Source organism: Nothobranchius furzeri, chromosome 6 (genome assembly GCF_043380555.1).
Source record: "Nothobranchius furzeri strain GRZ-AD chromosome 6, NfurGRZ-RIMD1, whole genome shotgun sequence".
NCBI lineage: Eukaryota > Metazoa > Chordata > Actinopteri > Cyprinodontiformes > Nothobranchiidae > Nothobranchius > Nothobranchius furzeri.
The window spans coordinates 64,632,238-64,648,148 of NC_091746.1; the positions used below are offsets into that span (position 1 = coordinate 64,632,238).

Here is a 15,911-nt window from a genome sequence, read left to right on the forward strand (position 1 = left end):
TCAGCCTTGAAGACCATAAACAGATCAAAGTAAAGCAGACAACAGCAGCTCTGGTGTTTCTAAGATCCGTGCCGAGCTCCATGTGGATGCTAGGGCAGCCCTCAGGAGGAAAGGACAAACTCTAACTGGAAGTAAAATGAGCGATGCTGTCACATTCCTACACTGGCTCATCCAGAAGAATTAACCCTCACTGGGACCCCGGATGGGAGCAGCCTGAGTCAGGGCGAGCCTGTTTGTGGTTTCAATTCAATTCAATTCAATTCAATTCAATTCAAAGATACTTTATTAATCCCAGAGGGAAATTACAGTTTCAGTACACACAATTCTGAGATCAGACATACATACATAGGCATAGACACATGACAAGAAATGGTGACTGTGGTCATTCGTAACCCAAGTCGTGCTACCTTAATAGAGATCAGAGGGGTTTACCTGAGGATTGGGTCAGGTGGAGGGAAAAAAAAGGCACTTCAGAGTTACCCTCCACAGGCAGGGCAGCTTTGCTATGCAAAAAACACCTCAGACAGAAATGCAACAGATTTCAGACATTATACAACATAAGTGTCCACTAGGCTGGGAGGTAGGTTTGGGACTCTCCACATGTCAGTTCCTGCAGCCACGATAAGCAGCGCTCGTCACCTCCGTCTGGACAGGGGGAGGAGATTGTTGGGTTTAGAGGGCACAGTGACTTCTGGAACGATTTCCTTGTATTTCCCACATTGTCTCTTTTTCCTTTTACACTTTTCCTCGCCCACGAGAGCAAGGACTGTCAAGAAAGCGAGTTTGACATTTTATATGTAAAAAAAAAAAACTGTTCCCAAAACCTCGGTTTACTTCCTTTCACTCGTCTTTCTCCTCCAACCCCCATAAACCGCTGCATGTTCTCCTACAAGTACGGCAAGCCTGAAGGACAACAGACATCAATAACAACACTACTTTCTCCTTTCATCTGGGGTTTTGGACTTGAAGGTCAATCAATCAATCAATCAATCAATCAATCAATCAATCAATCAATCAATCAATCAATCAATCAATCAATCTGATTTATTTATAAAGCGCTTTTCAAACAAAGTGCTACTACAAAATGACCCCAGATTCCCATAACAGGTTAAAAACATTAACAGACATATGCAAACACACACACACACACACACACACACACACACACACACACACACACACACACACACACACACACACACACACACACACACACACACACACACACGTGTGAGGACATGACTCAGAAGCTTTGCCCTGCGACAAAGTGCTACACATTGAGCTGGAGCTGAATACATTGGCAGAAAATGCACCACCGTGCATGCCCGGCTTATGCCACTCTCCACTTTTGATGCTGGAGTTTTCAATAAAGATAAAAGTCATTTTCTTTGTGTCGTTGTGTCCCTGTTGTTTTGGTTTTGCCTCACTTCCCCAAATAAATCGTGCACTTCTGTTCTTCCATCATCAGCACATTTGTCCTGCGTCTCCCTTTGCTGGGTTTTTCTAGGGTTCTACCATCAGCTCAAACGGAACACTTTCCACTTTGACATGTTCTTTTCCCGTTTCTATGAGCAACCTTCCTTGAGATGGGAGACAGGCCGTAGCCTCTAAATGAGTGCTTCCCCCTCAGGCTCTGTTCATGCTAGGATTAAGTTTAAGGTGTGGCTATGAAGATCATCTGGCTGAAATCAGACAGACAGTCACCACTCCGCTCCCTCAGACAGACGGATGAGTACGCAGGCCCCAACACACCACCGACAGCACAATCCAGCCTTCCGTCAGTGTTGGCTGACTTTACACCCACACTGATAAGAAGACACTGAATTAATTATGCAACAGTGATCCCTAAAAGGTGGATTTCATGTCATACTCCTGCTGACAGTTCCTTCTCATCCTCACCTTGCACTCCTCTTCAAAGATGATCGAATTCCAAAGCAGGAATCAAAGTGATGCGGAGGATGAAATAGATCTGAAGAGCGTTGATGACAGAGGCTTTCAAAGCACAAACACCTTCTTCACTCTTGTTCTTTTGCTTTCCGTCCCTCCCTGTCATTGTCAAAGATGAGCCGAACCCCCCTACCTTCTCTGCTGTTGTCGAGCTTTGAGCGATGAACTCAAACGGGTGTAGTGGCAGATTTCGTGTCCAGTGCTGCATGCCTGTCTCGTTTAGTTTAGTTGTCTGAGGGATTTTCTGAAAAGAGATCTGCCGTTACCACCGTAGCAGCAGATAACCTTAATAACAGGAGATGTGAAATCTGATAAAAGGAGAAAGAAAATAAGTGAGACATCATCTTTGATGTCAAACACCAAATGTGAGATCTCATCATGATTTTTTTGCCACCGTCCCTTGTCTGGCTCCTGAGGGTTGCTGTAAAATTAGCCGTGCTGCTTGGAGCGACATCCTGTCTGGTACAGTTTAGAGACACGGGATCCTGTAACCTCTTGCCGGATGAGCGTTAGCCTACGAAAAAATAAAAAACAGAAAGACAAAGAGAGAAAGAGGAGACGGGACTGATGGTGACAGTCTGGAGCTGCTGTTACTCCACATTAAAGTGACAATGTGTAGTTTTTTCCATTATTCTCTGGAAATAGCCATTGAAATGTGGTTGTAAATTAATTAAAAAGACAGATAGTTATAGAAAAATATTTGCGGTTTCATAGCATAAAACCATAAAAATCGGCTCTAAAAGCGGGTAGCGGGTTTAAGTCTCTGTGTGGCGCCATATTGGATGCCACGTTCACTTCTACAGAAGCCGGTGAGGACAGAATCCATTTACTGATTTGTGAAAACTGGTTACAAAACTTTCAGCATTAATAAACGTTCTTTTACACATTTACTTTCACTCGTTGCAAGTGATGAAAGGGAATCTGATGTTCTTGTTATTTTGCTGGAGGTTGCACTCCCAGGGCTTTTTGACCCTAATGGCCATCTGTTGGTAAGGTCTTACTTGAACACAAAAGGAAGGCTTGCTTACAATGATTCAAATATCTACTGTCCCCTATCGCCAGGGAAAATACACACTGTGGGTTCAAGCTCAGTGTGAGGGGAACTTTACGGGTTTATGAATTATACTTCACTCACAGTGCAACACCTTCAGTGCTGATCAGGTCAATACTTTAAAAACTAAAGGGAACGTGTGTTTGGTTGATAAATATTGTAACAATGCATCCTGGTAATGAATCTTGAATCGTTGCGTCATCCTGGAACAGCTCTCTCAGACTGCTTTAGGATGCAGCTCGAAGATCACACCACCAAACATCATGCTACTGCCGCTAGTGCCAGGCTTGTGTCTGGTTGTCTCCATGACCATGCAAACTTCTGTTAAGTTTGGGTTAAGGTTAGGGTTGATGGTTAGCTCAGGTTCTGCCTTGTGTACATTCTGGGACATCCTCAAGTCTCAGGAAAACACCATCAGACCTCCGATCACACGCCGTCGTTCATCAAACCACAGAGAACAGTGGTTAGGGTTAGGGTCAGGGGATTTAGGGAGCAGCGTGACAACTCACCAGTGCCGGATGATACTCAGTCTTGGGTAGTTCTAGCCGCTATCAGTCCTAGCTCTTGTCGTTGCAGAACCTGTTTTTGTCTTGTTGTGTCCTGACTCCGCGTTAATCTGCTCTGTTCTCCTGGCCCATCCAGATTTCCCTCACCTGCCAAGAACATCACGCTTCAATAACTTTGGATTCACTCTAGCCTTCAGCCACGTCGCTCGTCTCTGACCACCAGCTCTCCACCGCTCACCTGCTCACCTGGAAACACCTGCAGCCTACTCCCTGTGCTCAGCTCCCAGCCTCGGCCTCTCGATCTCCCGCTCAGCCAGACTTGACCTGCCTCCCTCCTTGGCTTCCCAACTTCCTGAAGACCGTAAGCCTCCTCTCCCCTTGTGATTATCCTCTGCATCATTGTCCAAAACTCCCATCCATTCTCTCTCCACAAAACCCCGAAGCTCCTCAGCCCTCTGTCATGGTCTGCGTCCTGCGTCCCCCTCATGTGTTCTCCAGCCCCCTCCAGGTTCCCCTCATGTGCCTCCTTGTGTTCCCCAGCCCACTCCAGGTTCTCCCCTTAGGTTTCTGTGCCCCTTTAGGTCTCCAACCCCTCCAGATGTCCCTCTAGTCTTCTGTGCTCTTTGTGTTCCCCAACCCCTCCAGGTGTCCCACTAGGATCCCCCTCATGTGTACCCAAGCTTCCTGTGCCCCTTCTTGTCTCCAGCTCCCACCAGGTTTCCCAGGTTCACTTATTCTATAGTTCTCTTTGTAATTATATTATCTAGCTAGTTTTTCCCTGTAGTTTTCATAGGTTCAGGTTTTCTTTTAGGTTCCTTCCTTGTTCCTTCCTCACCGGTTTATTAGTTCTCCTTTCTCCTCAGATCATTAGTTATTTATCTGGGTCTTCTAGTCTTTACGTTTGGTTATTATTCATAGGTTATGTTTTATTTCCCCTCCTCAGCTTAGATTCCTCTCCCTGATTAGTAAATAGATTTCACCAGGTTTCCTTGGTTTCTCTCCCCCACACACCTGCAGCTCATCTCCCAATCATTCTGCCCTTGTCTGCGTCTCAATGTGTTGTCGGTCTAGTGTTTGTGTCAGCGTTGTCTCGTTCCCCTCTCTTCGTCTCTAGGTCTCCAGGTTTGCGCACTAGGATTTTGGCTTTTGGATTTTTGGTTGTGGGTCAAAAAACTGCTCTCTAACATGACACTCATAAGCTTACAATAATCATGTGTGATGAATGAACAAGATGTTGAAGTCAAATGTTTGAATAATCTGTGCTTAAATCAATGAATTTGAAATGAATATTTTTCTTATAATAATCCATTTATATCACAAATCAGTATGTGTTTGATTTAACAAGTAATTCATTGTTTACACTCACACATTGCAATAAGATACTCATTAAGGTTAATATGCACTCCACATAGGAGTTTTAAAGATTCTTATTCACAGCGTTAAGAGTCTTGTATCTGAAGGAAGGCGTGGCTTTCTGAGGGATGATGGTAAATACTCAGAAACGTGTCAAATTCTGATTTGCCAAACTTGGCCAGAAATCATAACAAAGAAGTTTAATAAAACAAAAATTACTTTCAGATTAATCCAGTTTCTCGCTAACCCTCAAACCGGCCACTTCGGAAAAGAAGCCTTTTTGAAACCATCTTCTCCTTTGACCTCCTGTCAATGCCTCTCTGCAACGCTGCTGCTGATACCAGACAACCGGCTCTTCTAAGAGCCAAACAAACATCCGCCTTAGACGCAAATAAGCATTCCAGCTTCCTGCCTTCACCTCGAGGGATCTCAGACTGGACGGGTCTTACTGGAACTGTCTACGGGTTCCTGATATCAGAGGTTCACTCCACCGGCAGTGACCCGCACGACCCCCCCAGATCGAACGAGAACCTCCACACCAAGGGTGTGTAGACTTGGCACGACAGATTGCATCTGATGCTGTTTTAATAAACAACTCTCTAGTTCATAACAAACAACAAATTCTTTTACACCCAGATTTGACAATTTCTCTCAGATACAAAGAACGGTTGCCACAACATCTAGCTTCCATTACATCACCTCACATCCACCACACCACATCTCATTACTCAAATCTTGTCGTGTAAAAATTGTTAGTTTAGGAAAAAGAATTAAATTCATTTTATAAACTATATACTGACTCTGTCTGAATTAATACGAAATGTGTTTATGATCCCTGAACAAGCAAAGAGTCCTAGAATCTTCTGATTAAACATCCAAAGATCCATCAGGTTGATATTTCATATTTATATGGAATCATCACATCTTATTGGTCATAATGAACAAATTTATTCCACTACAGCTGTAAGCCATAATCATCACAGTTATAATAAAGGATTGAATTATCTGGCTTAGCATGTAATGAGTCAGTCTCATGTATTCGTTTCACCTTTTAAGCTGAATTACTGACATAAATGACCTTTTTCCTGTACAAGCTCTCCTCAGGCCTAGTCCACACGTAGCATTTTTTTTAAAAACGAATATCCGCCCCTCCAAAAACTTGCATCCACACCACCGCGTTTTAAAAACAAACTCTGTCCACACGTACCCGGATAAATACGTTGTTAAGGACATGCCAGACCTGTAGGCGGCAGTACTTCCCCCGCTCTTAACCTCGTCCTTCGTCTGTGGTCATCTGCAAGGAGCAGTAATTCCGCTTGCAAAAACAAACAAGCAGAAAGCGCTTGGACAATTGATGGATCGGGTAGTGACAGAGCGCAGCTCTGAAGGCTTCCATGATGTCGGCTAGTGTAAACACAGGTCGCACACGTGATGTCAGCATTTTTTGTCGCGGAAAGTGACGTTGCGGACCTTAAAACTCCGGTTTTGTTCATCCACACGCAGACACCCAAAACGGAGAAAACGCAGATCTTCACTTTGGCCGGAGTTTTTAAAAAGATCCGTTTTCGTGTGAAAAAACTCTGTTTTCGTGTGGATGACAGGCCAAAACGTAGAAAAATATCTACGTTTTGGCAGATCCCCGGCTACGTGTGGACAGGGCCTCAGTCTCTCCTACAGCGCAATAGCAGCAGTATTCCAGCGAGTCACAGGTCATGTTTTGTTGACCAGGTTTTTGTCACGTTTCGCCTTGTCCCTTTTCAGACTTTATGCTTTCAGCTCATGGTTTTTGTTCCCAAGCCTGCCTGCCTACACCCTGCCTCCTGAGCCCAGCCCTGACTGGATCTGTAAGCCTTAAAGTCTTTACCTTTTCAGCATTTTTTTTCTCCTTTTTCAAGGTTTCTATTTTTGGATCATAGACTGGATTTTGAATGATGAGAAATGTACCAGCAAACATCACCACAATCATCCCACTGTGCAATGACCTAGTTTGGACATCCTACAGACGTGGTCTGGACCGACAAACTCAATATAAACATGATCTGCACATCCATGCGACATTGACTGTTTGCAGGGATCGGTCTTTAAAAATGCTTCGGACATTCAGACACACGTCATTCAGATTCAGTGTCTTTATTTCCTGAAGGTTCATTCATGAGTTTCCAACCTATTTTTTGAGAATCCCAGAGTGTTTTAGTCTCAGTGACAACTGCTCCAGTGGACTCTTTATCTCTTCATGAAGACAAAGGAGATGCTGAGTGAGAGAATGGCCTCTTTGTGTTTTACTGATTCTTGCAGCTTTTGTCTGTTTATTTCATTGATTATTGCTGAAAACTGACTTTGGTGAAGATGAAAATGGGGCAGCTGGATAAAAGTCAAAATGCTTTGAGGAGAAACATTGCAGCTGACCCCTCCTGACAAACGTCTGAAGAGAAACGACTCTCATCTGCTAATGGAGTTTACCTCAGAGCACGCTCTCAGACTAAATAATTTATCCACCTTAGACTGGCCCATCTTGTGCCGTCTTACTGCCCACACGTGCTGGGTGTAATGTTCTTTGTGATTCTGCTTCAGATATTCCTCTCTTCTCCTCTCTCTCACTCTTTATCTTATTCTCTTTTTGCTGCCTGTGCACACTCATGTCATCTTTAAGCACTCTGCCTCATTGTAATCGCCAAACCAATCTGTTGATTGCAGAGAAGCCTGAATGTATGAGGGGCTGATAAAAAAACAGTTAATAACTGAATCTCACAATGTTTAGCTTCCCATGATGATGAACTTCATTTTACCCACATTTATTTAGTGAAATACAATGTTATCCAAATAAATATGATTTAGTAAATATATTATTATTATTTAGATTCTAAAGGGACCGCTAAATGTTAAAATCTAAATATAAATGTGGTTTAAAGTGAAAATTTCAGTGTGCAGATCCAGACTCTTGTGAAATGGAAGTAGCCCGATGAAAAAAAAATGAAAAAAACTTTAATTGATGTGAAGGAATTTGCTATCTAATGTATCAAAGTTGATTTGATGAGATTATGAATCCGTTTAACCTTGGATCTTTCAGATGGAATCACTGATAAGGGATCAATGGTTGAATGGATTCACAATCTTAGAAGCACTTTGAGATGTTTGAATTGCTATAACCTCACCCTGAACCTTTATTTTGTGTTGTGGGGAGTTTGAGTTAGCATGTTAGCTAAGTATAAAGTTAGGTTTAAATTTCAGACATTAAGCATTACCTTGTATATTTAGATTTAAATATATTATACATCTGATTTTAAATAATCACATATTTGGATTATAGGCTACGCGTTTGGTGGCACTGTTGGCTCGTAAAAGAAGAATACGGGTTTGAATCCTAATTGCAGCCTCTATGCATCTAGTTGGCATGTTCTTTCTGTGCATGCATGTTTTTTTTCCAGGTACTCTGGTTAATTGATGCCTCTAAATAGTTCCCAGGTGTGAGTAGTCTATGAGTGCGTTTACATGCAGCCAGTAACCCTTTTAAAACCCAAATATTCACAATAACCCGGTTCCGCAGGTTCATGTAAACACCGCCAAAAACCCGGATGTGCTCATAACCGGGTTTTTAAAAACCCGGTTACTACACCTGGGGTAACCCTTTTCTAACCCGAATGTTTGGCCGTGTAAACGCATATCGGGATATCCCCATCAAAGTGTGTGTTCTGCGCATGCTCTGTTTGCAAGGAATCTTGGTCTTTTGAGTAGCGAGACGTCTTGTATGCGCCAGATCACCGGAAGTAAACAACAAGTTGGGAGCAACATGGCGAGTCGCGGCACAGCACCACACTTTTGGAGTGACGAGGAAACTGTCTTCATCGGTCTGGTGAAATGTGTGAACATTATGTCTTTTGTTGACGGACGAAAGTACAGAGACAGCGAAATATACAAGAAGGTAACCGAAAGTCCTGACGTAGTCCATACGTCCTGACGCTACCCAAACGTCTGCATTTACATCGGGTTATGCAAGTTAGGGGTAACTCTTTCTATTTATGCTTGTAAACGGGTTATTCTGATCAACTCAGAAACCCGAATACCGACCTTAACCCGATCATAACCCGGATATTGGCTGCATGTAAACGTAGTCTATGTGTCCCTGTGACAGACTGGAGACCTGTCCAGGGTGTCCCCGCCTCTTGCAAAGTAAGTTCCAGAGGTGTGACTAAGTCACAAGTCTTTCGAACACTGTTGTGGAGTGTGGCGCCGTGGTCTGCCTGAGTGTTCGCGGCTCCTGGGTCAGGGGGTTTAAGATTTTTGGCGTCTGCCTGATAAATCCTGGTGGCTGCCTGGTGGGGTCTGACTCCCTGGGCTCTGCTGGGTCCCGGGTCGCTGGGTTCCGTGCTCGGCCGGCTTGGGGGTGGGAGGCTGCAGGCAGGCCTGTGGGCTTGCCGCTGATATCTCTTGGGGCTTTGCCAGCTGCTGGTTGTGGCCCCTCGGGGCAATCCTCTGCACCTCTCAAGAGGTGGCAGGGGCTTTTCTTGTTACAGTCTCCCTGGGGTCCCTGCGCTCTGGGACTTGGAGCTCCCTCCATCTGCTACACATCTTTGGAGGGCAGATCTGTGGCCCCTCACACTCTCTATTGGACGCTCCTATAGAGAACCCTTACATATACAAGCGCATGTACAAACACATGTGCTCACATGGTGCTCTCATAAGACTTGGGCATTTTCAACACATGTCTTAAGGCTGTGGTTGGCACTAAATGCACTGTGATTTATTATCGTGTGATTGTTCAGTTAAAAAATGTTTATTTTATATTTCCTCATCAGGTTGACACAGTGATAGCTTGCTCCTGTTGTATTGTTGTGTGTCCCTTTCTGCAGGTCTAGAAGCAGACCCCTGTTCATCATTGATTGTTTTATTTTTGTGGACACCCCCCCCCCCCCCCCCCCCTTTTGTCTCTTCCTTTCTCTTTCACCTCTGTCTCCATGTCTGGTCAGAATTACAAGCATTCAAGAAACAATAACAATAAAGTTTTAAGTATCAGGCGTGACATTAAAAGCAGAACCTTTGATGCTCCACCTGAGTGTAAAATCTGTAAGTCTTGTCTCCAGCGTTCAGACATCAATTCTGTTTGCTTCACAGCCAGACAGGACACGGGGGGGGGGGGGGGGGGGGGGAAGTCACAAGTCTTTCCAGTCAAGTCTGGAGTCAAGTCAAAGACAACCAAGTCCAAGACGAGTCCAAAGTCAGTGATGTGGAAGTCCAAGTCAAGTCCAATACCTTAACTTTGAATTTTCAAGTCATAATCAAGTCATTTGTCCAACTTCAATTTAATGACAATGATAATAAATAAAGTCCAGAAATAAAGCTTCTTAAAGCTTCATTTATTTGCTCAAACGAGCAGAAGGTTTAACTGAAACTGATTATAAACAAAGTGCTGCTGCAGTTAGCAGAACAAGATCTAACCCAGAACCAAGAATGATTCATTATTTTTGTCCATGTCGTGTCACTTTTGTGCTAAAATAAAAAAGATGCTCAAGTCATCATCAAGTCAACAGATGCAAGTCGATTCAAGTTGCAAGTCATTGGCGTTCAAGTCTGAGTCAAGTCGTAAGTCTTTATAGATTGTATCAAGTCAAGTCAGAAGTCATTAAAATAATGATTTAGACCTTCTTTCTCTCAGAGGGTTGGTGTCCAGCATGTTTTAGATGGTTCCCTGCTCCACCAGCTTTTTATCAGCAGGTGATTAACAGGCTACTGTAGAGCTTGATGAGCTGCTGAGCAGGGGAATCAAGTGTGTTGGAGCCGGGAAATAACTAAAACATGATGGATACCAGCCCTCGGGTAAGTGAGTCGTTTACCCCTGTTCTAGTTGGACGTGTTGACGTTCTTATAACAGAACCTTCATGAGTGCCTTGACAGCATGGGAAGGCGAGTCGGCTCAAACAGTTCTTCACTCTTCCCGTCTGCGAGTTCACAGGAGTTGATGCGTTTGGCAGTAGCAGATGTCGCTGTCTGACTTGTGTGAAAGAGTGGTACCCAAGCCTAATCAAATTATGGTGGCTAGGGCAAACATCAAACCTTCACTTTAAAAGTCTAACCACAGACCTTTTTAAGAACCATTTGATTTTTTAATTGTTGTGATCAATTTTAGATATGATCTCAGTGACACACTGTACAGGAGGGAACGCTCTTTATGTAATGCGGTTGTGAATCATGTGGTTAAAATCAGTGTGTGGACAAAAAGGATTTCTCTTTCTCTCTCTCTCTCTCTCTCTCTCTCTCTCTCTCTCTCTCTCTCTCTCTCTCTCTCTCTCTCTGTATGTGTCTGTGTGTGTGTGTGCGTGCGTCAGCTCTTGTGACCTCCTAATATCTCATCGCATGTCTGATCTTATTCTCGTATGCCATCTGAACTCCTGTCATGTGCTCCCTTTGCCAATCTGTCACACTTAATCTGAGCGGAAAGACAAATTTGAGAGGATCCTCAGAGCTCCGGGAATCCTTGGGGTTAGGAGGGAATAAACAAAAACAGAAGAAGCAACCACAGAAATAAAGGAGGAGAAGGAATGGCGTGGCCTTTCAGGGGAGTGAATGGCATCAATGATTCGCTGAGGGGGATTAATGGGCTGAGAGAAAGAAGGCAGAAAGATGAGAGAACAATGTGTCTGCTGTTCTTTAATCTGAAGTAAATCATCTGTCATTCTCTCTGTCAGGTGTTGAGCTCTGCTCTCATCAAACTACGCTTCAAGGGTTTGTCCTCAAGAGTTAGCCAACTCTCTCTCTTCATCGGGGCTTGTCTGTCTTGGTTGATTTCATGGAAACTGGAACCAAACGTGAGTGTTTGGATCCAGACCTGTTGATGGCCTACATGTGGGAATAGATAGACACCATCCAAAAACGTTTAAATCCCAGTCAGAAGCAAACGCAGTGGCTCTACACGATGAGTTGTCCCAATAGGTTTACAGTAGATCTACATGATCTAGGACAACCCAAAGCTAACAAACACGTGATCTACTTGCATGCAATTGGACAAAAACAAGGACAGTTTTATTAGTAATAATAATAATAACAACAATAACAACAATGATAATGGATTTATATAGAGCTTTAAAGGCGCCCAAAGTCCTTTCCATTATTCACACTCTCAAGCCTCTTTTAGAAAACATTGCTGCTAATTTGCCATAACGCTGAACCAGCATCAGGGAGCCTTGGGTCATTTATAAGTGGTCAGGTCGTGGCGGTAGTGTGGCGCAATCATGTCGGTTTTACAAAAGATTATGTGATGGCGGTTTAACCATGGCAGGGGCATGTGGACCTCAAGGGATAAACCATCAATCCTGCTCAATGGTCAACTTTCCTGGCGGGGTCACCCGATAAGACAGTGGAAGGGATAAAGGGGTTGTGGGCGATCTCTGCGCTGCCGCGGACTTCCATTTATCTTTGACATAACTTGCTTTTTATGGCTTTCAAAGCTGCGCTCTTTGTTTTTGTAACAAGCTGCTCCTAAAGATGTCCCCCACAGTCCCCGTGAACAGTCAGGTGATCTGAGCTGCAAAAAACCTTCAACAATAATTTACAATAACAGACACCTTTCTGTTGTTTTATTTGTATTTCTAATTTAAAACATTACAGTTATTAGCGTTTTCCGCTTACGTTTGGAGGTTAAAGATTTGCGATGCTATGAATCATGGGAAACTTTGCTGCCCCAAGTCTGCAGAACGATGCATTGATGTATCCTTGATACAATGGGCGGCGCAAGAACACATCTGGGAACTTTGAGCTAAATTTCCATTGTGCATACTTGGTAATGAAACAGTCCTTGGGCCATCGCTGGTGACATTTCACAAGGATGTGAGTACACAAGTTCGAACAAGTATGCATATTGAGAAACGGCCTGTGTGAAAAGTAAAGATTTGAACAAACATTTAGCATGCTAGCAGCAAAGCTGGTGGAGGTAAACCAAGTTAGTTAGCTACAACAAACTGGAGAAAACCCACACTTGAATGGAGAGAACATGTAAAACCCACGCAGAAAGGCTGCAGCTAGGATTCAAACCTTTTCACAACTACCAAATGTGGCACCACGCTGCTCCTACAGATATCAGTGAATTTACATTTTTCGAAAAAGAGGACAGCATATCTTGGCTAGTAGAAGCTAACTGTTAGCATAAGCAACTCCGCAACACAGAGCTGCTCCAGGCTTGTGTTATTTATGGAAATAAATATCAATGTTGCAGAACAAATGGGGTCGAGCTGTTTTGCTCTTAATCAATCAGAGGTGCTCGAATATCAGGAAATAAGAATAAAAAACCTGCTGGGTTCTGCTCCCCACTCCTCAGGCTAACTTCTACTTTATGAAACAGGAGCGCCGGAGCTTTTTTCCCACAGAGGTCGACTCACAAGGCATTCATTTATAATAGAGACCACTACAAATGTGTTGAAAATGCAAGTGAACTTGGTCTTTAACAACAGCATGAGCAGTTTAGTCACATGGAAGATGCTCAAAGTAAAATCATGACTCCTCTGCATCAAAAGGAGCTCCGCTGAGGCGCTTTGGACATCGGTTGTTAAACAGTGAGAGAAAACAGAACAAGCACATGCTGACGAGATTTGATCTCTCAGCTGCTTATGTAATGCCTCTGATTCCTCCTGGAAAACATGATTGGGAAAGGGACGTTTGGGGGAATTCACACTGTCATCTCTGTGATCTGGTCCCAGATATGCAGCTGGAAGACAAATGAAGACACAATGTATCAAAAGTAGTGAAGTAACTAATACTAATATCCACATTATTGGGAAATTGTTGTCAAATATGACTGTAAACCATAAAAATGGGTAAAAAAACATTTTGTTGAAGCAATATAATAACTACGCTCTAACCAACACCTCCCTATCCTGACAAGGTGGGTGGCTCTTCACCTAGCAGCTTGAGGGTTCTTAGCTGTTCCTAGGACTGTGTTCCTCTGGAATGAGATGTTTGATGTTTTTCCAGGTATTTACTTCTCCAGTGTGGGGGTTACTGCCCTGAGTACTTTGAGGGCCATGGGCAAAGAGGCTTCAGGAACAATCCAGCATTGTACTGCCGGGTGCAACGTCATCACCACTGTTAAATCTATGAAGAAGGGCACTTATGGGACTGTTGCTCAAAACATGAAGTTCTGAATGTAAAACAAAATTAAACTTGATTTAATGTAATTGAGTATTTTTCATTCCAGCCCTTTGTATTTGAAGTCTAACAGCCAATATTTCCAATGAACACGAGCACTCCTGATGACGTTAACAGTCGACGACTTTAAAACTGATCTCTGCTTTAAATTTGTTCACTTAGAAGTTCATTAGAAGGGCAAAAGTAAAACATGTTCAGATTCGAGGGATTTTTTTTCCAGACATTACTTTTGTAATGCAAACCAGGAGCCTTCGATCCAAGCTCGTCTTTCAAACGGGAGCATCTGAGCTGAGCTTTGCTTTTCTTTCCAGGTGAAAAGTTCATTTCCAAAGTGTCATAAATCCACGTGGGAAAGTTCATCAATCTGCAGTCCAAAAACTGTCACTTCCAAGACGTTATTCTGAGTGATAGAAACGTTGGATTTGATTTAAAAAAGTGTATACATACATACATACATATATATATATATATATATATATATATATATATATATATATATATATATATATATATATATATATATATATATATATATATATAATTTGGTACTTTTTAAGGCGTCGACCGAATTCCATAGTACCGACTGAGCACCGATTCACGTCATTTGAAACGATGCCTTGTTTCGGTACTCGTCCTTCATAACGAGAACTTGCCAAGACAGCTGCGCATGCGCAAGAGCGTTATGTCGTCGCTCGCTGCAAGCCAGTTGTAAACAGAGCAGCATGGTAGAAAGAACGCACGCTAAAGCTTGGGTCCACTTCACTAAATGTGATGGGTAACTGGGTGATGATGAAACCAGCGACAACGATCTAAGTGAGACATCCTCTTCTTAATCTGCTCCGGTAGGTAGATAAAATGTTTAAGATAACGTTAGCTTGATATGTTAGCTTCTGTTTCGCTAATGGTGCGTTCGCTTTCTCCTCGGAACTCCAAATTTCCGACTAGAAGTACATGAGTGCGCTCTAAAGTTTGACTTCACTTTTGGTGATTGGGTGAAGATGAAACCAGTGACAACGATCTAAGTTTGAGGCATCATCGTTTTAATCTGCTCCAGCAGTTAAATAAACAGTTTAAGATAATGTTAGCTTGATATGTTAGCTTCCATTGCCACCATTGTTATCAGCTAATGGTGCGTTCGCTTTCTCGTCGGAAATTCTAACTTCCCAGTAGGAAAAATCTGATGAAAAAGGACGGTAAAAGGAATGAAGATACACAGTAAATTTAGTTCACAGTAAAGATGTTTGCTTCAGTTTAATTATCAGCTTATAAAACTACAAGGACGATGTTAAAATACAAGCAGCTGTATGTTATTTATCGTGATATTCATCAAATATTGTTATATATTGAGAAAAATATATATTTAATTATAAAAGAGAATTAAAATAATAAACACTCAAAAGTATCGAAAATTGGTACCGTTATGTACTGGTATCGATTCCTAGGTACCGGGAATTGGTACCGAATCGATTCAAATGTCAAAGGTACCCATCCCTATATATATATATATATATGTATATATACACACACACACACACACACACACACACACACGGTGTGTTGGCATTATTGCTGTATTAGTGGTCAGATCAGCAGACTGTACCTCTAAAAATAAAGGAAATAAATAACAATTTTACAAGGATCTGAACCCATGTGACTATTATGAATGAAAGGGATTTCATTCCAGATACTAATCTCATCGAGGGCCATCATAAACTCATAAAACATTTGGCTACACAAGAAGCTGTGTTGTTGTTGACCTGAGCTGTTGGCACCAGCATCTTGCATTAATGTGTCAAATTAGAAAAACATTGTTGTTGACAGAACATTATGACCACCGTCTGAGGGGGTTACCCATCTGTACAGCTCAGAATTGTTTCTTCATACGTGTTTACTTCCTCGCAGTTTACTTTCAACATCCCGTG

General features: G+C 42.7%; 1 long non-coding RNA gene across 1 annotated transcript; it reads right to left on the bottom strand.

Annotated features, from left to right (window-relative positions):
• Positions 1-1,163: 1,163 nt before the first annotated feature.
• Positions 1,164-3,646, bottom strand: LOC139070424 (uncharacterized). The gene is made up of 3 exons (XR_011520940.1): positions 3,508-3,646; positions 1,900-2,461; positions 1,164-1,805 (listed from the first exon to the last, which is right to left on the bottom strand). It is a non-coding gene; the product is annotated as an uncharacterized lncRNA (long non-coding RNA).
• Positions 3,647-15,911: the final 12,265 nt, after the last annotated feature.